Source organism: Zosterops lateralis (genome assembly GCF_965231275.1).
Source record: "Zosterops lateralis genome assembly, chromosome: 1".
In the NCBI taxonomy this organism is placed as follows: domain Eukaryota; kingdom Metazoa; phylum Chordata; class Aves; order Passeriformes; family Zosteropidae; genus Zosterops; species Zosterops lateralis.
The window spans coordinates 64,577,019-64,600,735 of record NC_139762.1 but is presented as its reverse complement, the minus strand read 5'-3'; the positions used below and the strand labels follow the sequence as shown (position 1 = coordinate 64,600,735).

General features: G+C 38.9%; 1 protein-coding gene across 5 annotated transcripts in view; it reads left to right on the top strand.

The window, feature by feature from the left end:
• PHACTR1 (phosphatase and actin regulator 1) overlaps positions 1 to 23,717 on the top strand; it is a gene marked incomplete at its 3' end in the record, with an annotated part of 302,619 nt that overhangs the window by 93,179 nt on the left and 185,723 nt on the right. Inside the window, exon 1 of one of the 5 annotated variants that reach the window (XM_083880657.1) lies at positions 9,208 to 9,251. The exons of the other annotated variants lie outside the window; for them this stretch is intronic. Of the gene's footprint in view, positions 1 to 9,207; positions 9,252 to 23,717 lie in introns of those variants that run through there. 5 annotated transcript variants of the gene reach the window in all.

Genomic DNA, 23,717 nt, shown 5'->3' with positions numbered 1-23,717 from the left:
ACTGGATTTCCTGCAGATGATAGCAATTGAGCAGGGCAGGGAATAGGGGGAGAATGGATCCTTGTTAATCATTCCATGTGGTCCCACTGCTGGAAAATGGTGAAGTCCAGTTTTCTGCAGACTTGCTCCCTGTCACTAAAGTCTTCACTGTTGAAGGAGAATATAGAGTGGAACCTTTCCTCACAGTTCTCTTACTCCTTGTGCTCTCTGTGGCTGTCTCTACAGAGGTAGCCTGGAAAGGACTTGTTTCTGAGCACTTGACCCTGATGGTCCCTGAAGGAATTCCCTTTTGTGTTTGTGACTATGACTGACAGAAGCTCTTCCAGACAATCTCTGGACTTTATTTAGAAGTCAATGCAGTACAGAGATTGTTCCCACAGGGCTGTTTACTTGTCGGTGCCCTTTATAAGGATAAGGGAGCTAAATAGAGCAAATGCAGGCTGTCCCATGCCCACAAGGTTGGAGAGGAGACCCAGGCATTTCTTGCTGATGGTGGCTGTGGAGGGTAGCGAGCTCTCTTTCTCTGGAGAGCCCATTCGATGTGTCTCTGTGCTAGAGCCAAAGCCTTTCTCCCTTTACCAATGTTGCCAGAAGGGGTCTGGACAGGTTAGAGGAACTTCAGCCACAGGTTCTGCGTTGTCCAGTACGACAGGTATGACAGCTGCTGCTCATAGCAATGCCTCAAGGCCCATCAAAAGCTGAAGCCAAAGTATCTTAGTATTTTTTCCTTCTCTCTAGAAGCACTACTGCTACCAAGATTGTTAGCTAGTGGCAGCTTTGGCCACCAGATTTTTAAGTTAATGGGAAGGACAAGGAGAAGGAAGGACATAGAGAGTATATCAAGTAAACTTCATTTTCTCAGGCCTCTGGTAAAACCAGCTGATTCTGCTGATTTATCTTTTAAAAGCTCCAATAACAGTTGCTGGTGAAAATGTGCTGACAACTTGTGGTTTTTTTGTCTATAATTGATTAGTACCTAAGAACATTGTATTATTTTTGACAGTCTGATGAAGTTCTTGAATTGGTATTTCTTGCAAATAGCTTCTAAGCTGAAGGAATGTATTTACAGCCAGAGTTGATGGATTTGAAATCATGATTAAAATAGATTTTTTTAACCAGCCAGCAGAAATCCTTTACATAGATCGTTCATTTTTGTTTTCTGTTTCATTTGTACTTGCTAGTTATTTTCCAGGAGCAGCATGCATTCTTAGGGCATGCATGACCATTCAAAACATGCTGATTTACAACATGATAAAGCTTTTGTACTAAAAGCCAGGGTTACTTTCCTCAACTGGCAAATGCACAATATATAATTGTCTACATACTTTAATTCCAAATGAATGCATACTAAGTATTCTTAGCTTTTAGTATTTTTATTAGTTGAGATTTACTGGATTTTGTTTTGGTTTTTTTTTTTTGTATTTTTTAACCTCCCTCTTATGTCAGGCAATCTGTGAATGGGAATTGATTAGAGTGCAGTTGAGATTCATGTCAGCATTTTGAATTGGTTTATTTTATAGACGTAATAAAATGTATTCTGCTACAAAGTCCATTTAGCCTAGTTTTTAATACCACCTGGTAGCTGATGCCTAGGAAAGAACACAATGAGATAAATATAGAATAATACTTCCCTAGAGCACTATAGTGGTCTCTGGAGATCTGTAGCTTATGGTCTATGTGAGCCAAATAAGCTTCTCCATGTTTATTAGCCCCCGATAGATACTTTTTTCCCCTCTTACATTTGTCTGAATGCTTTATGAAGCTGGTAGGATTTTTAGCATGTCTTCCTACAGCACATAGCTCCACTTCTGAACTGTGTATTGCATAAAAAAAAGCCTCCTTTTGCTGTTTTTATCCTGCCACATGCTGATCTTATTGATTTGATTTTATTTCTATTAGAAGAAACAGTGAATAGTCATTTCCTACTCACTTTCTGCAAGCTAATGAGGGTTTTAGTCATCACTCATTTCTCTAGATCCTGAAGAGTCTTGCTCTGTTCAAATGCTCTTTATGTGCAATCTGCTCTGTCTTTGATTGTCTCTTTGTCTTTTTCCATATGGGAACATTCTGGTTGTCCTGCATCTGTTAACGTGTAGAGGGAACTAGTTTGGCTCCTGTTCAAGATGTGAGTGTAGTATGCATTAATACAGAAAGCATTCTCTCTAATTGTCTCTTCCTTGCTAAAGAAAGCTTTATTTAGTATTAGAGTGCTAGAATTAGTGCAGTGCTTTACAGACAGAGGAGAAAAATAAGTTTGCCAAAACAAATTTTGTGTTCAAAACTAACTGATCCATTCAAGAACTCAGCATGTTCTTGTAGTTAGTGAACAGGTTTTGGCCATACACTGCTCGTATTTTTAGAACTAAAAGTTACAGAAATTAAATTTCTGCCGTGTTTTTTTATATAGTTAGGGGGGGTTAATTTCCTCAATTCCTGGTTCATTTTGTTCATAGCAGAATGACTTAGCTTGACACCAGTAAAGGTACATATGATTTTATTTATGTCAGGATTTGTGTTGGGTTTGTCAGGATGAACTGTTTTTCTACTTGATCTTTCTGGGAAACAAATTATGTCAAGCACCATTGGAGAGAAGATGCCAGGGTAGTGAGAATCTTACTGTAAAATAAAATGGCACTTTTCTTACTCCTGATTTCTTGCTGCCCTATTTGGACACATTTTTCATAAAGGTTTGTGTGACAATTTATTCTTGTTCAACCCTCGTGAGTCTCTATAGACTTTCTTAACAGAACATTGTTAACATATCTTCTATTAGTTTAGGTCCTTTTAATTTATTCTTCAAACCATTTAAGTTGGATACACATGTCAGTATTCCTAATGTCTCACATCATTAGTTTTTACTTTTTTCATTACAGAAGTCATTATTGCCTGGACACTGTTTTACTGTAACAGTAGATACATAAAATATTATTTTGCTTCAATATTCAGTCTTATTAAAAAGGGAGGAAAAAAAACTGGTATAACAACATTCCCCTTGGCAACGAAGTTTGACTCATCTGTATTGCCATAAAATATTTTGCAGAAGCTCACAGTAAGTTCAGTCATCTTGTTTTCTTAACCTTTTTAGCTTAGTAATGAGATTAGTTTTGGCAAGACTATGGACTGAGGGAGCTGTGGCTAGTGTATGATCTGTCACTAACAGCAACTGATCTCTTGCATGCTGAGTGGTGCAGTACTTATGGATCTGACACTTTCTGGTTCGGTTCCTTTAAGCAGCTGTGGCTCAAAGTGATGTAATCAGGGACGGTGTGACAGTCTCTTCATCTAGGAAAATGACTGCCAGATATATTGTTTTTCAAGTACTAATAGCCATGATAAAGCTATAATAAGGATACAATTTTTTTTGTACTGTAACATTTCAGTGGTGGGTTTGCACCACGGATAGCAGCCCAAGGCTTAACTGACACCTAAGTCATAGATGTAATAGTTTATTTCAGTGAAACTGTAATTTACATAGATTTTGCATTGTACAGTGTTCCATCGTGCACAGTTAACAGCCCAGATACCTGGTTTCTTAGGAGTACGTATGTTGCTTTAAATACAACAATTCAAATACGAATTTGCTACAGTGAGATGGTAGAAAGCATAAAATCAACACTCAATTTTAACTATAAGCAAGGTAATATTTTCACAGAGAGAAAATATTTTCATTAGTTGAATAGAAATAGTTGAAAGAAACAGGAAAGCTTTCAGGCACACAAGATCTTCTCATCTCCTTTATTAATATAGGAATCTATTGCTCCAAAAACATCCAGAAAGACATCCATATTACAAGCTATGTTACCAATAGGCTTGCTTAAAATGAAAAACAAGCAATCTTTTGTGTTTTTTGAAAGAAAATTTTAGTGATGCATTTAGTTTTCAAGGCAAAAACTTTGTAAAGTCTGATGATGAATTTCCATCCCTGTGGCAAACCTTCACTGTACTGTGTTTAACTAATAGTTTCTCTTTGAGTGCTGGCCTTTTTTCCTATTTAGGCTTTGCGGATGTTAGCCTCAGCTGGGGATCTGAGCTTTGATTATAACTGCAGAGTGAACTGGGATCTACATTTCATCAGCTCTAGGTCACCCTGTGTAATGAGGGCATTTAGCTGGAGGGTGAATAGGCAAGGAGAACAATGGAAAGCAGCTTTACTAACCTATTGAATTGGACTGCAAATAAATATCAAATGTTTTACAGTTGTTTTCTTAAGAAATGTTATTATAAGAACATGAAGTGTTTTATATCCTGATGAAAAGGTTTTAAGGACAAAGACTGCTGATGCAATAATGGATGAAATACCTGATTTTGTTTCAGTCCTTTCCCGTTCTGGTCTTTGTAATTAGAACCCTGGGCTTTGTGTAAAGAAGCTGCCCATTTTCAGAACAAGCTGATGCATCTTTTTAAGCGTAATAGTGAAACTTGGCGTAGCTTGAGACATGAATATGATTAATAATATAGAGCTAGAAATTTTTAACAGTATGACAACTTGGGGTTGTCAAGAATGGCAGGTAAAGCTAAGTAAAGAAAGCTATAGCCACTCGATTCTGAAATCTGTAAGACATCTGCTTTGAAGAATCTTGCAGAACCATCTCAGACTTGTCAAACTTGCTATAATGAACCACATTTCAGGACTACTCTGTTGAAGTAAGGGTCTGATCATTAGAGAGAGTGACATGAATCTTAGTGGTCCAGGTAAGTCTTATGGTATTGTCCAAAACTGCCTGAAATACAAATGTCCCTTTTGGCTGTCCTCTCGCCTTAGGTTTTTGCCATTCTTGTTCATAGCCTAGGGAGCATAGTCAGCAGGATGCTAGAGAGAATGGGTAAGTATTTAAGATCAGTGTGACTGCTTCCCTTCACCACACCTGTTCTGCACATTCCCACTCACACTTTGAACACTGTTTCCCAAGGAGATGGGGCACTTTAGGATCCTGTCCTGCCACCAGGGTGTTGCTTTAGCCAGAGAGGTGTTACACGATATGGGAAATGAGTGATCAGTGACATGCTTCAAGCCACTCGGTGGGTCAAATTGATCCCAGCTGTTCCTCTGGGCTCAGTGGGAATTATTTCAGCCCTTTGCTTGCATTTAAAGTCATCAGCTGTTGCTCAGGGCTGCCAGTGTATCTACTCCTAGTCATTTCAGTGGTATTTTCTTCCCCTTACATCAGTCAAAGAATCATTAGCAAGTACTAAGAGACAGCCTGGTCCTCTTGCCCACACAAAGGATGTCAGTAATTAACAAGCTTGTGCCTTTAAAGTGAAAAGAAAAATGAGAGGGAACCACATTAATTAAGTACCTGAATGATCACTGTTGTCAGAAAGTCGAATACTAAGGATTTATAATTTTGGCTAGTACCTTCAAGGCTTTCAAAACAAAGCGATGATGCTGAGTGAGAGGGACTGTCACAGGGTACAATTAAAGGGATGCAAAAGAATTGTGTTGCGTTTGTAAGTGCAAAATATAAAAGTTGTGATGCGGTAACAGGTCTCAGTGTGAATGCGGGTCTTTGCAGATGGAGTTCACTCTCAATCAAGATTTTTTAGGAAAAATACGTAATAGGAGTCTGGACTTGCTACTGCATCATACTGCATGTGTTATGCTGCCAGGCAGAAATCACAGCCCCAACTTAGGTGTCTCTTTTCCATCTGCTCTGTACCAGGAGTTTCTTGGCACCTGAAAATGAGATGCACCGAAGTTCTTGTTTTATTATATCTTTCACATAATATGCTTAAATCTTAGTGAAGTGAGTGCTGTGGCTGCTGGGTGATCTGCTTAGTCTTCTATTTCCTCAAAAGGTATCTAATGGTGCCACTGAAGTGGAACAGAATGAATTGCAGTTCAGTAGTGCTATTGCAGAATATAGTGTGTTCCTTGTCCAAGACAGATCATGTGCCATTATTTCCTACTGTTTCTACCCGCCAGAAGTTCATTTGAAATGTTGCTTTATTGTTCTTCCTATTAAAAAAAAATAAATCTGTTTTTGTACTTTAGCAGTTTAATTGATAGGTGCTTTCACTTTGGTTTCCAGACCATAATGAATATGATAACATGTTCCAGGTGACTTCACACAGATCATATCAGTTGGATAGGAAAATTGTCAGTCTGTGCATCTCAATGCAGTTATATTAAATATGGGATATAAAATCTGCATTTTCTGTTGCACAAGGTATTCTACATGAGTCTAAATTTTGCCTCTTTTCTTTCATCCAGCTGAGCAGCATTAACCTATGACAAACATTAATACCAAATTGCAGGGGCCCACTGCAAAAGGACTTTGACTAAAGCATGGGTTTTTTCATATCCTCTTTGCAAGAGAGTGTGAAGGAGCTACCAGAAGCCTAAGGATACAGGCTTCCAGCTAGCAGCTTGTTGGCTGCAAGAGGAGGTTTAGTGAAATAATTTTGAGGTTATATTTCAGGTTCAGTTAAGACTGCAGTCTTCCTGAATCTTGCACATAGTCTTGAAAAAGATACATACAACTTCCCACATCCTAAAAAAAATACATCCAGAGGTTTATGCATTGGGGTTTTTTTACCCCAAGGTGGCCATTTCTCATACACCCAAGAGGGAAATTAGCACTGTAAAACTCAAGAAACTATGGATATAGCAGGACCAGAGAAGTCAAGCAAATTGCAGAGATAAAGAATTCACCTGAAAAATCCTATCACTGACAACTGATGGTGCTGTAATTTAAGAGTCTCCCCTGACTCAATAGCTCTGGTGGTTACTGAGAAGCATAGTTGTCATTTGTCAATGTGGCACAACTTTGTGACAGTCAAAAGTTAATTTATGGTCCCTTTCATCACACCTATGTTAGCTCCTTACAGTTTTGTATTTTAATTGTCACTCTTGCTGGTAGTTTTACCAGAGAAGCCAAACTAAGTGAACATGGACAACAACTCTTCATTCTCCTTTTCTCCTGGGAACATTTTGGTCATAAGAGAGCTTTAAATTTTGGGTTAAGATGTGGTCACAAGCAGGACAGATGTTTACTTATGAATGATTTGGTGCATATAACACACATTGTACTTCTGCATAAGTGTTGGATGTTTAATCATGACTCCTTAGGCAGTTGTGAGATGCCCCAGATGTTGCATTAGTTACATTTCACTTTCCATATCTGCATTCTGCATGGTCTCTGTGCCGTGGCTGGTAGTGCAGAGTTCCTTTCCTGTTTGCCATATGATGAGAAGTCCAGGCTCTCAACCAACCACTGCTTGCTTAAGTTCTCCAAGGACTTAATTTCTTCTCTTTTCTTTCAAGTTTTGAGCTAGAGTGCAAATGTGTGAACGTGTCAAGAGAAAAAAACCTATTTTTGTGTAACTTCACACCTAAGTAAAACTAGGAAGAACTAGCAAATCTCTCGCATGCACACACCCACATCTATGCTTTCCCTCTCATGCCTTGTGCGCACACTCCTCCTTCGTTCTTGCATAATGCTCTTGCACCAAGAGGAGTGGGTGGGCTGAAATAAACTGCTTGATCCTCATCTGGCCTAAAGAGCTGAATCTTTCAAGATTTTGCTTCTCCACTGCCTAATCACTTCACCATTGTCTGTACAGCATGTGATCATGTACACATCTGGTTTTTTCAAACTGTCCTTTTCTGAATGGTTTAATCAAATAATCAAGCCTTATCTGGTAAAGGAATGCAATAATCCTTCTGCAATAATACTGATCTGTTTTCTTTATATTTTGAAGCCTTTCAAATTCCTCTCAAAACTGCCAAGGGGCAGAGATTTTCTCACTCTGGTTAGTATGTTTGCTCTCAGGTAATGCAGGCTTAGCAGTTATCTTAAAGTTTGAAATACAGCAAGGTGAGAGCTTTCTCTTACCTTACCAGAATGTTTCAGCACTTAATAATATGGGCCTATTTAAGACCATCAGCATAGGGCTTAATACTTGGCTAGCACTGCTGTCTGTTTTATGCCATCACAAGGAACTAGAGCAACTGTGGGACATCAAAACTAGCATTCTGCATGACAGTTGCTTTTGTAGAATTTTGAGAATTTCCTTCTCAGTGATGGATTCCCAGGTACTTGTCCTAAATACCTGATTTCATCTCCAGCAGTCCCTTGCTCTCTATCTAATCCAGTGCAGGGTTGTGGCCAACATTGACAGGTATAAGGAGATGCACAGAGCACTTCAGGATGTGTAATCAGAAATTTATTCTTCTCAGTCTTTGAAAGAAACACCACCTAGTTGTAGCCTCCTAGCAGAGAAGCTGCTTATTCTTCCCCTGTGTGCAAGTATCTGTCATACTGATTGTCAGAGCAGAGCAGGAGCTTGCTGCTTACCCTCAGCACGTTTGCCTGGCTGTCTCAGGCAACTTCTATAAATGTAGGTATCCATTTACTAGAGAGTTAAATCAACTCAACATATATTGGCTGTCAAGTCTTGTACCGACCAAAGGAAAACATGAATGAGTAGTCTGTGAGCACATAAACAGCTTAGAAGGTAATATTTTCACACAAAGCATAATTGTTAGACTTCTGTGGCCTCCTAACTCTGAAAAACACTGGTAGTGTTTCTGAGGTTTCCTCCTACTTGCTGCTATTTTTCAGTTAGAAGTCTAATTTGTATGATACCTGTAACATCTGAGGTTTCACTTTATCCTCCTTGTTTACGCCCACACTTCTTCAGTCATGGGGGCCTCAACCATTCTGTTCTGTAACTTACTGAAACTACAGTGCAAATTTGAGGATACCTGGTTAAATAAAACATTTAAACATTTACAGGTTTTTAGAAAATCCAGTTTACAGAAGAAGCTGAAGCACGGTGTCTGGTTAAATAAAAGTAGGGCTTGCACTGAGCCTTGACAAACAAAATAGATGTTTTTCTAAAACGAAAATGCATATAGCCTGTACAGAATCTTCAAAACGTGTTGAAACCTGTGGAACTTTCCCCTGTATTCACAATGGAAAATGTTTTTATCAGAATCATTAATAATATTTGAGTGAATGTAGCCTGTGGAAAAGTTAACAGTGTCACAGCTCTGGAAATCAAAAGCCTCTCTGGGAAACAGGAATGCAGACTTTGGCTGTTTTCTGAGGTGCTCAAATGAAGGATTTCCTGAAGTTAAAAGTTGATTCTTCCTGGTTCTGAATTTTAACTTCCTACTGAAACTGCTACTAAATCATGATAAACGGCCTGTTTTCATGGTGGTTTGGGAATTTTCGTCCATATGAGGAGGAACAAGGGGTAGGAGAGGGCTGGCATTTCTACAGCTATTGAGTACAGGAGTGATTTAGGTAAGTGCATATTGTATTTATAAATAAGGATGATATGAAAACCAGAATTGAAATAGTAATCGAGAGTAAATAGTGAGTTGAAAATAACAGGCAATGAAAGAAATACGAAGGCATAGTTAAAACTAATAAAAAACCCCATAACTACACATTGACCATGCTTCTGTGGCTCAAAGCACAGCTTCACCTTACAAATGATAGCATCTTATAAATCTTCCTGTTGAAATAATGCCTTTCCAACCATGGCATTTCTCAGTTTGATGTCTAACAAGACTATCAAGTGTATTGTGTGTGCAAAAAAAATAATTCCAAAGTTGAAAAATATAATGATTTGATCTTACTTGTTTTCTTAGGAAGCCTATATGGCAGAATGGCTATTGATGACAGCTGGAAGTGTGTAAAAATCAGTCATATCTTGAAGAGTGAAAGCTGCTATTTTTACCTCCCATGTGTGGTATACAAAGCCTGTTTAGTTTTCTCCCCTGTCATGCCCTGCATGGTGATCAGCCTTACAACAGGAGGGTTGGGATACTCTGGGTACAGGCATAAACATTTTGGGCTTATGCACAGTCATTAGGATTGGGTTTTTTCCTCTTTAAACATTACAGGTTTTTAGAAATTCCAGTTTACAGAAGAAGCTGAAGCACCATGTCTGGCTTAAAGCAGGAGCAATTGCAGGATTCTGTCTGACCCATTCCTTTTCTTCAGTGACAACACTCACTTGTCTACCCTGCTGTCCTTCCATAACACAATAATGATCAAATTGGCTCAGAAGACAGAGTATCCACTGCTTTTTCTGGTTAATTGAATCAGATTTTTCCTCTACTTGGTGTTTTGTTGTAGTTATTTTGCTTTTAAGTATGTTTAATTCATTAGATCTGACAGAGCGTGTTTCGTAGTAGAGTTCAGACAGAATTGCAATAATCGCACAGAAATTCTGCAATGTTGGCAAAAAAAAAATCTTTAAAAAAGTATTTAAAGGATTAAGTTGGCTTGTGACAGATGTAATGGCCTCCTGTGGGCCTGGGAAGCCTGCCAGGCACTCATCATAACAAATACCCTGACAGGTCACCATGGTTTTATGTCACAAGTTTAAAATTATTTAAACTTGTCTGTCTCTGCTCCAGTCTCTGATTAATTCTTTCTTCTCAGTTATCTTCTCCCCAGTCTGGAGACAGGAAACAAACCTGCAAATTTTCATATGATTTAATATACAGGAAGATTGTCTTCTCTTGAAAGAGAAGAGAAAATAGAAAAATTCAGCTATTAAAAATAAATTCCTTCCAGAAAATATTTTTTTTTCAGACATGCACAGAAAGGTTATTTTTTTGTCTGTGTCATGATGAAAATGACCCTAGAGTACTATTTCTATGGGGCTTTTAATTTTTACACCAATAAAAATCTATTTTATCTTCTTTCCCATCTTTGCTACTCCATCTTCATCCTTTAAAATACTGTCTTGACCATCTACACTTCTCTCTTGTAACAAAGAAACTAAGCTTTTTTTTTTTTCCAGATGAAGTTTCCAAATGCTGCCACTGCAGTCTTTGGATTATTTCTGCTCAGCAAGTTATATATTATTTTTGGAACCACTTTTTATGTTCTATTAAGCCACTGACCTGTCTCAGAACATGTGCTATTTGCCATGCTTTTTACATGAGTCCAAAAGCCATGGAAATGTAGTCTTAACTATGGTCAGGACTTGCAACACAGAATAACCCAAGGAGCATCCAAGTTAAATGGTAATATGGATCTCAGAGGAAGAATGGGTAAGCATAGTGAACAATGTAATGGCACTAATGCAGATGGTTTTGGTGTGTTTTGTTTGAAGCAGAGTTACTTTGATTTAGTAGTCACCTCTCCTGCTTTGAAGAAGCAAGGAAAGGTAGGTAATAGAAGGAAGTGAAATGGAGAGGAACAAGGAGGCAGGAGGGAAGGAGCCAGCACCCACCAGAGAAAAGTAGGCAAACCCGGGGGAAGCACTTGGAATTTTCACCTTCCCTTCCTGGCTGCTTTTGCTACTGTGTTTCCCTATGCTGTCATCTGCAGCTAGACTTTCTCATCCCTCCTCTCTCCTATCAAACACCTCCCTGCTTTCTCTTCTCTTCTTTCTGCTAAGGACTGCTTTCCACAAAGCTTTGCAAAACTATTAGTGCTCTCCTTCAGATTTCTCTCTCAAACTTAGCTTTTGCTTGGGGCCTGCAAAAGTCTTGCTGATTATCAGGCCTTTGGGAGTGGGCATGTGTGCGCCCATGTGTGTGCATTGAAGGAACAGGGTCTCTTCTTGGCATGAAATTTATGGTATTTATTTTGGGCACATTATATACAATTCCTTTGTGTATCTGCATTGTCTGAGCTTTGCAGTTGTACTGTGAACATCTGTGTGCATGGACATGTGCACCTCTGCAGCATTTGTCAGAAAGTCTCTCTAGGGCCCAACATACTGCTGTACCTTTAAAGGCTAATAATTATAATGTTTTCTGTCTCCAGTAAAACAACTAAGATCTCCAATGCTTTCCTAGTTCTAATGTATTACGCAGAGCAGCTAATCCCTGCATGGTGTGGCTTGAGCTCCTTTTTTATTCTATGCAGAAGCAAATAACCCCTCATTTTCCTGATTTTACTACACAGTTTCTTCTGTCTTTCCTTCTCCTTATTGTCTCTAATATTTTTCCGACTTCATGCTTTTACTCTCTTTTCCTTCACTGCAGCCTTCTGGGTTTGAAGAAGAGATTTTTAGAGTAGTTGGGAGGCTCTTCTGTGATAAATCTGTTGTGTTTCTCTTCATTTTAACTCTTCCATTTACACAAGCCACCTGCCTGCAGTGCCACAGGGCTCCATCATCACATTGAGGCTCATTCTGGTGGTCCCTCTGGATAACTGATGCTACAGGGTCAGATGTAGTGCTCTCTTCAGCCTGCACTCATTAAACAGGGAATACCTTCCATAATATCTCTCACATCCAGAGAAGGAGGATAACTGAATAATCTGCTCATCCCACACTAGTGAAGCTTTTCAGATATATGTGTTGGGTTTTAAGGGCTTTATATGAGAATTCCCTGGTGGATTTTTTCCTCTGTATGAAAATCTCTTTCAAATCCCTCAATTGCTAATGAATATTATTTGCTTAGGTCATCATTCTGTGCTGTTCTCATTTTAACTAGGTGCATTCCTCAGCATTAGTCCATGTATCTCTCCATGATAAAAGAACCTGCATAATATGAAATGTTGCCACTAAATCGCATTGTTTACATTCAAAAGTTGATTCTATAAATCTTTCCTCACTGTGTGGCAGATACCACTCACATTTTGCAGAAATTAAGTAAACAAGCCCTACCTGCATATAGCAAGAAGCAAGAAAAATCAACGACTACTCAGAATTCCGCTGGTTCAGGCTCTCCTTTAATTTCATCCCCATTGAACAATGGGTTGATGGTGGAAGTTCACAAAACAGGTGGACAGTATGTACTGCAAGGCTTTGTATATGCCTGAGTTCTCTAGTCTTCGTTACTCCCACACAAAGCCAGATTTCCCCCCCTTGCAATTTCATACCACCATAATTCTGCTGCTTTCACAGAATGTGACCCATTTTATGGGAGAGGAGGATAAATAACTACATCAATTAGGTTATATTAACCAAGCCAAATGAACCAGAAATTTCAGGTGACCAAATGAGTCTATTCTTGATTATTAGGTTGCTAATACTTAATATGGGATTTAAGGACAGCTTTATTTTTTTTTTTTTTTAATGCAGTGTATAGCAATTCCCAGTGTTGGGATTTTTTTACTGGGAAATAAAACCAGGTATAGTCTGTGGAAATGGACAGATTCAGCATGGAATCTCCTCTGTACAAATTCTGTATGTAGCTTCACATATGCGAAAAAAAACCCAAACCAAAACGAAAACACACACACACAAAAATAAAAATACATGAGCCCTTCCTGACACAAGGACTGAAATTGAAGCTCCAGGGACAGGGAGCAGACCCAGGGCACTAAACTTTCTGTAACGAACTATGACAGCTGTATCTAATAAGTGGTCTATATTTGTTATACATTGAAAGAAATGGAAAGAAAGACAGATCTAAATTATCAAGACTTGATTTATATGCATTTCTTAAGTACTCATATGTAGTCAGTGAGAGGTCACATCAAGCCACAGTGATCATCCTGTTACTGAGTTACAATAAATATTTCTGTGGGATTATGATAAATAAAAGGAGGTGAGGCTTAGCTTACACTACATAGCACTTCAGTTTGCATATTTAACGGTATACAGTACATCTTGATCAGATTAACTTTGTGTCCTGGTTCTGACCAGGACAGGCTTATATTTTGCAGTAGCCAGGAGGGGGCATTCTATCAGCTCATTTTCCAGGGATGGGGGAAGGAATCTCTTTGGAGTGTTGGCGTGGTACAGCAGTGGGAGCGGTTGGGTCTTGTTAGGCTCACAATAAATGCTCTCTGCAGGTGAATCATTCCCCTCTCATACACTTTTGTTATTAAAATTTTTGTTCTTAGTGTTCATTTTCTTATCACTGTTTCCAATAAATCATTCTTATCTCAACCTATGATCTTTTGTATCTCCAATTCTCTTCTCCAGCCCACCACAGGGAAGTGGGAGGGGAAGGAGGGAGGGAGTGGAGCATGATTTGGAGTGGCTCCAGTGGGAACACTAAACTGGAGAATACCATTCCTAAACTATAACACTTTGCATTAAGTATTTTTCTTTTAGGTGTTTTGTTGTTTGGGGGGGTTGATTGATTGGGTTTTTTTCAGTGATCTTTCCTGTGAAATTAAAGATGTATTCCTAAATTCAGTGTAAGAAACTGCATTTGAAAATTCTTGAAAGTTGAAGATGTTCACAGCTGAATAGGAGCCTTCTAGCTCAGGCTCATTGCCACTAAATTGTATCTCGTGTTGTCTTTGAAGATACACAAAACTTTTAGTTCTGAAAAGCTTCTATACTTTTATGCTTTTGTAAAACCTGGACTACTGTATTTAGGGAACTTTTTCTCATTAACTACTTATAAAAATTCACGGAAGTCTTCATGCTAACAATTTTATAAGTTCCACATATGCCTCGGTTGCCTAAATTAAAACCTCATATGCTCTTTTCTCTAGACTTTCAGTTCAGTAATGGCTGCATTTAACATCTTTTTTTCATCCATAAAAGTATCCCTGTTGCCTGACTATGAGCTGGCCTCATCTCTCATAGAGAAATATAGCTTCCATGCAAAACATGAGCTGTGACCTGACAGGGAGATAAACTGAATGCAAAGAGAATTCTGATGATTTTGATTCTCCGTAAAACTTGTAGATCAAATCCAACATTATTTTCATAGTCCTGATTTTCAGACTCATCTTTTGGTTAAAAAAGGTTAAATTTATCTTCTTCTTCTTCCCTTCTCTCCTCCACCCCCATCTCCCCCTGCCCCTCCGCCTCGGCTGTTGTCTGTTTCAGCACCTGGCTCTTAAATGCAGTACATCAAACATCGTTTGAAGGGCTCAGAGATTAAAGATTGTAAGTTACAATTAGAACAGCTATAATGATGATCAACTCTTAGTTCCTGCATAATGAATAGGAAAATGAGTTACAGAAGACTCAAAGCTTTAGCCAAGATTTGAAGATTGTGATTTTGGTTAAAAGGAAAGGGGAAAAAAAAAAAAAAAAAAAAAAAAAAAAAAAAAAAAAAAAAAAAAAAAAAAAAAAAAAAGAAGAAGAAGGAAACAACCTGTGGTCTATTTTTTGTGTGCTTGAGGTTCAGATGATTCAGGCTCAGGCTTTCAGGTACTTGCTCACCATGGAACATTTCAGAGCTTTGTATTTTATTGTGTAAGACACCTTCAGACTTAAAGCCTTTTGTCAAGGCATAGTTATGTTTTCAAGTGACTGAAATGCATTAATTAGGCATTCAGTTAGGGTCTGGGGTGGGGGGGAAAGATGACACCCTTTTTTCCCCTCGCTGTGAGTGATGGCTGATTCAGACATGTCAAGTGAGGTGGTTATTGTGAAGTATGATTGATGTGTGTCAGTCTCTGTGATTATCTGCACCTATATGCAAAAACATATATTTTGCTTTAAATAGCAAAGGAGAGCCTGCATTGTCACAGGAAGCATTATCTTAATCGAATGATGCAGCTGTGTGAGCTTTCAAGTAATTTTTCTCTCAGAAAAGGGAACATGCGTTAGTATTTTATTGTCATAAAGCAGCCAAGAGATTTCTTTAGCAAGAACTTCAGTTGGTGGCAGTGCTATGGTGTCCTCCTTCTCATAAGGAAGGACAGGAGACAAATAAGCCTGCAAACAATTTGAGTGTAACTCTGCACATGGGCAGCAGTAGGTTGGTGTTTGCCAAAGGCTTGCAGAAGAATCAGCATCCCTGGCTGGAGGTGAGGCAGCAGAAAGTGCTGAGGGAGGATCCAGGACCAGTTCTGAGTTCAAAAGTGATCCTCAACATTGAGCCAAGACCTCTGTAATGAAAATAATCAGGGAGCTGTCATCTCTCACCAGTAAAAATGAGCACCCTTTGCTCTCTGAGTGTATGTGTCTAAGCCACCTGAGGGTTTGATATCTGTTTTCCAGTGTGGGGAACTCTGTTTCTTACTTAGAACCACTTATAACTTGCATACTTGATCAGTGGTAGCATAAAATGGCACTCTCTCTCTGCCCTCAGGAACTAAAATTATTCCAGAGCATTCTGGATATGCTCTGTTTACTGTGCTAGTAGCTATCTCAGCCCATGTTTATTAAGGAAAAAATGCAGACTTAGTGTTCAATATTAAAAGGAATTGTCCACCTTTATGACTTGCCAGCTATTTGCTCATTATGTTTATTTCCAGCTAGAGCAGGAATGAAATTATGTGAGGAAATGATTTACCAACTTTCTGTTAGCATCTTTATCACCTGCCAACTTAGAGAAATGTTTTGAGCAACAGCTCAGTAGTTCTGAGAGGAAAAATTTTGTGGGTCCAAAGGCAACTTTATCTGATCATTGTTCCACCCGGTTTCCCTACAATGAGGAAAACAATTCTCTGCATGGTTTCCAAAGCATATTGCAATTTTGGTCAGACTTTTGATAAATGTAACCAGTTTATTGTGTGCAAAGTTTATAAAGTGTGAGCAGCAGGCTTCTTATGGGTCCCTGCTCTGGGTTGTATCCGGCCTTGTATATTTACATGTCATGAACCAAAATAATCTTGGTCTTAGAAGGTGATTGTAAACATGCACCTGTAAAAGACAACCTTAATGTATTGTGCAGGGAGAGTTTCCACTTTGTTCCCTGCATTCCTATACTAGAAGAGGATTTGCCATATCCTCAAGAAATTCCCTATTTTAGACCTTTCTCCATTACTGAGTCCATGTTTCCATTCATGCATCCTAGTTTTTGTACATCTCAATAATGGTTAGCAGGAGGGTAAACATGAGAAAACATCAGTGGGATACCTGTGAGGGCACCTCTGACAAGTAGTTTGGGCTCAGGCAGATAATGAGTCAGTATGTGGGCCTCCATCTGCAAAAACTTGCAATTACATTGTTATTCTGTAAGAACACCCTACAAACAGCCTAAGGCAGTTTAATACTTTTCATACCTCTGCCTATTTATGCCCATGTTTTCTGGTCTGATAGCCTTAGTCTTCACTGTATATAATGAATATGATTCAGCCTCACTTCTGAGCTGAATATAAAAACAGAGGTGTCTTTTATTTTTTTGGTTTTGGGGTTATTTTCAGATTCAAAATACCATATCAGTGCTTGTAATCACCAGGTGCTCCAAGTGTAGGTCAATCCCTAGGAAAGGCCTTGAAGTCATCACTTAGTTCTTTATCTTTTCTGCTGGCAATAAACAGTGTTGTAGGAGTCCATCATGAACCAGGCTCCCACCATGGAACTGGGGTATGTGCAAGTGCAAACCTGGCACCAAGGAACCATTTTCAGGGTGTGCGATTTTAGACACAGCCTCTACATCTTAGGAAATCGTGTTAATGAATGAGGGGACCCGAGTCCTAACCCTTCTATGTCTCAGTTTTCCTGCCTGTTCAGTATGTGCCCTACCACCTCTTTCCTGCGTGTGCAGGAACACACAGGAAAGACTGTGGAGTCTGTTTAGATTGTGGAGTCCTTAGTTCTCCATCTACCCACAGCACTGTGGTCCATTCCTGCTCTAACCTTAAGCTTTTATCTTTCACAAAAAGGATACAAAAGAGGGGAAACCTGTTTCTCCTGCAGATCCTTTCTGTTTGCTAAAGGTGCATCAGCACCCGCAGCTCAGCAGGGTGTTGCACAGCAATAAACTTCATTGTGTTCAATTCCAGTTCTGTGCACAGCAACTTGGTGACTAATTACTCCCGAACTAGTGACATTTCTAGTGCACAATTTAAAACATTCAGGAATAAGGAGATCTTTGCTTTTCTTGTCTACTAATTAATTATTTCAGGAACGATCATCTCCTGGAGCTGGGAGGGGAAAAAACATAGCTGATCACAGTTCATGGTGCTGTATCGGCCGAGAATCCAAGGCAAGAATCACAGGCTGTGTTTTATTCTATCCCGAATGAAATCCCACTGTGACATGTCAGCACAATATTTACTTTGTACTGGTTGCATCCCAGGCTGCCGAGCAGAGAGCAAGGAGCTAAGAAATCCCCATGCTGATAATAACCCTCACTTGTCAATTAGATGGCGTTAGCAGTGACTGCACAGTCGAACAATTCTGCTCTGGTCGGATTTTAGTTTAATTTTTAAACTTCACTTCCATCTCGTGGTCAGATCAGGCATTGCATGCAAGAGGGATTGCTCGCTGTCTTTGCAGGTTTTAAGCCCTAATTTTTCCAGCCTTCTCATAAGGCAGTTTATGTCATGGTGCAACTGTATATATTATAAACACATATTATTGGGTTTGGGTTTTTTCTTCTTTTCCTAGAGGTGGCTGTATGGGGCTGTTTTAGACTAAAGATTGTCCCAGTGTGATACAGCACCTTTCAGCAAGTCTGGTTTTTTGTTGTGTTGTGTTGTTTTATTTTGTATTGTTTTGTTTTATGTGAGGGTTGTTTGTTTGTTTGCTTATTTCAGGTTTTGGGGGGTTTTTCCAGATAAAATGAGGCAAACCATCATGCAGCAGGGGGAGATCTTGTGATGCAGCACAGCTAGTGTATTGATCCTTTTCCACCCAAGTAGCATTTGCAATCTTTCTTATTTCTAAGACAGAAAGCCCTGCCCTCTTCATTAGTGATACCTTGGCTATTTGTAAGTTATTAATTGTTGTGATTGTAGCACTAATTTTTTTTTTTCTGATTAATGACCCGTGCAAGGGGAGCAGCACAAGTGAGCTACTGTCAGAGAGAGGGAAGAGGAGAGAGATGAATGCCTTCTTAAGCAGTAGAAAGACATTGTACTAGTTTAACTATTAAATGAGATCTCCATTTTCAAAACGTATCTCCATGGGTCACCACTGTCCAGTGTTTGTTTTCCTCCAGCACAGCTCTCCACTTCTTAAAGCCTATCAGCCTTCTAAGGATTTCTGAAGGCAGAGAGAAACTCACTTTCACACACTTAAAAACATCTATCCCTATCCCTGTTCTACAATAATTCATGCTTTAATTATGAGTCAAGATATAATGCAGGAAAAAAAAAGAGTTAAAAATTAAATAAATTTTGTGACTAGAGAACCTTCATATTAAAGAACTACCTGCATGGCAGTCATGAAAAGCTACAAAGAGACATATTTTTTTCTATTAAGAGATGAGTTAATGTCATTGAGAATCCAATTTCTGTTACCTTTCTGATATATGAAAATAAAAGCGTGCCTTTCTCTATAGTAAGAGGATGTAGTCAGTAATTTGTGACTCAAGTTTAAAAAAGTTTTATTTCTCATCAGAAGACTTGATAATGTAGGAAAAGGTCAATTAGTTTCCTGATACTTTAATGATCCAGAAAATAAAATTTAATCAGATCAATTTATCTTGTCCATGAGCCCTAATCCTGCACCATTAAAGCAAATGAGTCTCGTTATTGACTTAAAGATGTGCAAGTTAAAATGCAAATATTAAAGGATGCCTTATAAACAGATATTAAATTTGTGGACAACTCACACCACATCAAGTCACAGTCGTTAAACTTTTCTATTTTGACTTTTTTTCTTTATTGGGAGATTGCAAGCTCAGTTTATATCCTAGAAAATAAACTCTGTTAAGAGAAATAGTCAGTGTGAAGATTCCTATGAGTGGTTGTATTGAACTTGGATTTACCTCCTCATTGCAGTCTGACTTATCCTTTTTGTATCATCTGTATGTGCCTTCGGCAGTACCTGTTCTATGCTTTCACTAGTCATGGTTTAAGTCCCTTTAGTCTTGCTTTTCATAAATTTGAAGTGATTGTCTCCCTTATAGGAGGCATTTCTATTTCTGAGAAAGTCCAGGCTCGTAGTAACAAGCCTGGACCTTTCTCTCTTAGTGTGGTAAAATGGACAAACTAAGAGGAAAGAACCTGAAAGGAGTTTCTGAAACTTACGATGTGTAGCACAGAGGCCACAAGTAATCCCTTTATCAGTACTGTTTTGTGCATCATTTCGTCATGATATTTTTAACAGTACTTACAGAAGAAAACACTGTTCAACCTAATATACTCAGCTTTTGAATCTGGTAGGGCTCCTTTACCTTAAACTTAGAAGAAGATTGCACTAAGAGTGAGCTTCAGTTGTTCACATTATCATTTAATTATCCTGAAATAACAATTTTGTTACTAATTACATAATAACATCATCCATCCTTTACTGCAATTAAATTTGCAGTGCCTGACTATTAGAAACTGTGTTGTCATAATAAGGGTAGTTTCCTTTATTTGCTTATGCTGAGTTGCAGAATCTATAATTATATGCACTGATCATCAGTTTTAGACTTGTTTGTATAATTATAAGTAATTGAACATGAAAGCAATTTAGAAATGACTATAAAGTACTCTGTCTATTGTGGAATTGGAATAATTAGTAGATTAGAGGGATAATCATCAGTTAAGAAAGAGCTTCATAATTTCACAGTAATTTGAATATAAATAAAAAAACACTTCACAAGTTCAGCAGCAGCTTTCCTTGCTTACAGTCAGGGATAGTCAGATTTTCAAAGCTATTCAGATATGCACACATTCTGAATGATTTTGGGTTGGTCTAATGTGTTAATAAATTAGCACAGTAAATTCACCCACTAATATTTTATGGACTGTATTCATTGTTGTGAATACAGGCATTATTGATAGCATCATTAAACTTATTGACAATACATTTTATTGCTAAACAAATGAGAGGCCTATTAAATACAAAACAAGCATATGTCATTTCTCAGTGTTCACTGTGCATAGAATAGAGCTTCTTAGTGATTGCAAACAAACTTGCTGAAAAGTTGGATGCAGAGGGAAACAACCATTCTTCACGGGTGTATGAAAAAATGCAGGTGTGTGAGGGTACAGACACTTAAATGGTCTCAGATGAGGCTGCTGGGATCGATTTTCTGTCTCTCGAGGGAGCAAATGCTCTGAACTTTGAGCAGAGCCAGAAGGGTTGTCAGGGGCTTAGTTGAGTGTGTCAGAAGGCTGTGCTGGTAGATCTTGCTCCCTACAGGGCTTCCACAGTGTAACCTCCAGGGTCCCACAGCTGCCAGCCACTGGTCCTAATCCTGGCTGCAGAGAGGAATTTCACCCAGGGCTGACTTCACCTTCCCCACTGCTGAAGGCAGGAATGAAGGGAGAGGTGGTGTCCTCTGCTGAGCTGTGAAAGGCCAGCAGGAACTCTGCCGGTGACACCCCAGGTGAGTTGTGTGAGTGTTCAGGTGTTTTTATGCATCTCTTCACAAGGATTTTTATCCCCTATGGTGGAGTGGTGATCAGCTCATTTCTCCTGATGAGGATCAGGGGAAAGAAACCTGCCTAGATTCTCTGGACTGAGAAGGGAAAATAAGCTGAACATTCGGGGACAGATCATCTTGGCTGTGGCTGACAGGTGTGGTAGTTGGGTCTTCAGAGCGCTTCCCCACCAAAGGGTAGTGCTTGGAGCACTGTTGTTTCTCTCCCTCATAAAAACTCAAGTCAGCTGCTTATTTTGGGGATCTCATAAATGTCTCTGATCACAGGAGATGGGAATCTGGGATCAGCTTACAAAACTGTTTGAAAAAATGGTGGCTTCTGTAATTCCCACCTCCAGGAGGTAGTAGCTGAGAGCAAAGTACTTCATAGAATTTCATGTTCTTCTGCCCCCCAAAGAAACCATCTTCTATAATCTTACATCAGCTTTATTTTGCTTATGTTTTATTTCCCTTATCACAACATAAAATCAATGAGTTTTTAAAAATAAGCAGATTTCCTTGGATCAATACCTTTTTCTACTCACCCTGAACTGAAAGTTGAAAGGAGCAAAGTGAGCCAAACTCAACAAAACCCCTAGAACATAGGCAAGCATAGCACCCCACCTCAGCACATGAAAGGAAACTTGCTTGCAGGGCGATCCATGGCTGTTTTTTGTCGATGCTGAGGTTTCAAGCCTAGATATGTTATTGCCCAGCTCTGCATAGTTTGGAAGTACTGCTATGTGCTGGTGTTCCACACATACATAGATTTTGTAGCACTGACATCTGGTGGCAGGAGGGAACGTGAACTCGAGGTGGCAGTCTGGCAAACAGGGCTCCAATAGTCTGCACACGCTTTCATCCCTATTGTTTTCATGTATTTCCCAGTAAATGCAGCACTTGGTAAAACTAACTGATTGTGGAAGATTTGGGTCTTACTAATGCTGCTACAGTGTAATATTAAATAATAATCAAAAGCTGATGATAACAAAAATCAACTAGCTAGGTGGTAATTAAAGTTGAAGGGGTGGAAAAACAAAAATATGAATATGCAAATTCAAAGTATTCCTTTCATTTTGAAAAAAAAAGTTTTGTGTGGCCTAATGAAGTTATTAAACACTCACCAATACAAATTTTGGAAGGGCTGCAAAGGAGAATTCTCTTCTGCTCTCTTTCTTGTTGGGGTTCAAAAGTGTTAAGCAGGTCATCATTTTTCTTTTCTATCTATTTTTTCCCCTCCTCTTTTCTTCCACATTGTCTCCAGGGAGTCTCAGGCTTCCATCTGGCTGTGATCAGAGCACTCTGATGATTCCAATAGCACTGCCAGAAGCAGGAGCTCAGAGTCATGAGGCATGCCCTGAAAGACAATAAAACTTCCTGAGATATTTTTAAATTAAATTTGCAGTGCTTTTTACTTATGTTCCAGAGATTGAGATTACATTTTCAGGACTATTCTTACAATTCTTAGGACTAAGGCTTTGTTTCGTATACTTTCTTTCTTTTTTTTTTTTTTTCCCATCAGTAAAATCTGGTCCTGCTTCCATGAGCTTGGACCTCCAGAGAGCTCTCAGCTTCTGGGAGAGTCACAGGAGAGCTGCAGCTTGGCTGCAGTAAGCATCTGTGGAACTGTAAGTCTCCACACACCCAAAGCCTGTCCATGTCTGTACCTCTATATTTAACCAGACCTAGGATCCTCCTAGGAGACAGTCACAACTCTCATGGCCCAAGGTAACAGTGACCCTTATATCATGTCTCATTTCTTTAACATATGTATTCAGATCTGTAGAGAAATCATTTCCAGGATAATGGTTTTTATTATTAGTCTCAATAAGCAATAGCTGAAATTCTCAGTTTACTCACCAGATTTTTGTAAGGCAAAAACTGTTTCCTGACAGGCAGCACTTGTAATTCTTTGTTATCTGCTAGAGGGCAACATCTGTTAAGTAATATTATCCTGTTCTGTGTGATTAATGCCAAGATCTGTAACAGCAATACAGTGAAGAGGATGCACATAATAATTACATAGAGAATTTCTGTGGTTGGAGGTGTCAAATAATAAATAACACTGAGATACAAAGAAAGCAAAAGAACAGCAATGGCCAGAGATCCTGATTATATTTAGATGAGAAGACTCTAGCTTATAAGTTCATATAGACAAGTATTGCTCTGGTAGGTATAAGCACAGACAAGTGCTTCCTCATGCAGGGTGTGAATGGCCCAAGCACGTAAGTCACATTCTGCACAAATGTAGTTTCCACACCACAGGCACTGCTGTGAATGCTGCTGTGCTGCTTGGTGAAATCTGGTGACTAGCTCAGGCTTTTGCAGAAATTTACTCTCTTTGCACTCTGTCTTGTAGTCATTAGAAGGCATAAAATAATTCATTGTAAATGCTTCTAAGGATTTAATTTCTACACCAGAAAACACTGCAAGTAAAAAGGTGTATCATGTTAATTGACCAAGACAGAGAGAGACAGAGGATTTGTACCCAGGTCTAACACAGGTGTAGGTCTGATCACAAATTCAAGATCAAAGAAAATAAAAAAGACTGAAAGTCTCTTCACAGTTCATAAACTTTATGCACAATGGGATGCAACAAATGCAGGTTAGGTAGTGTACATCTTTTCAGTGTTTATCA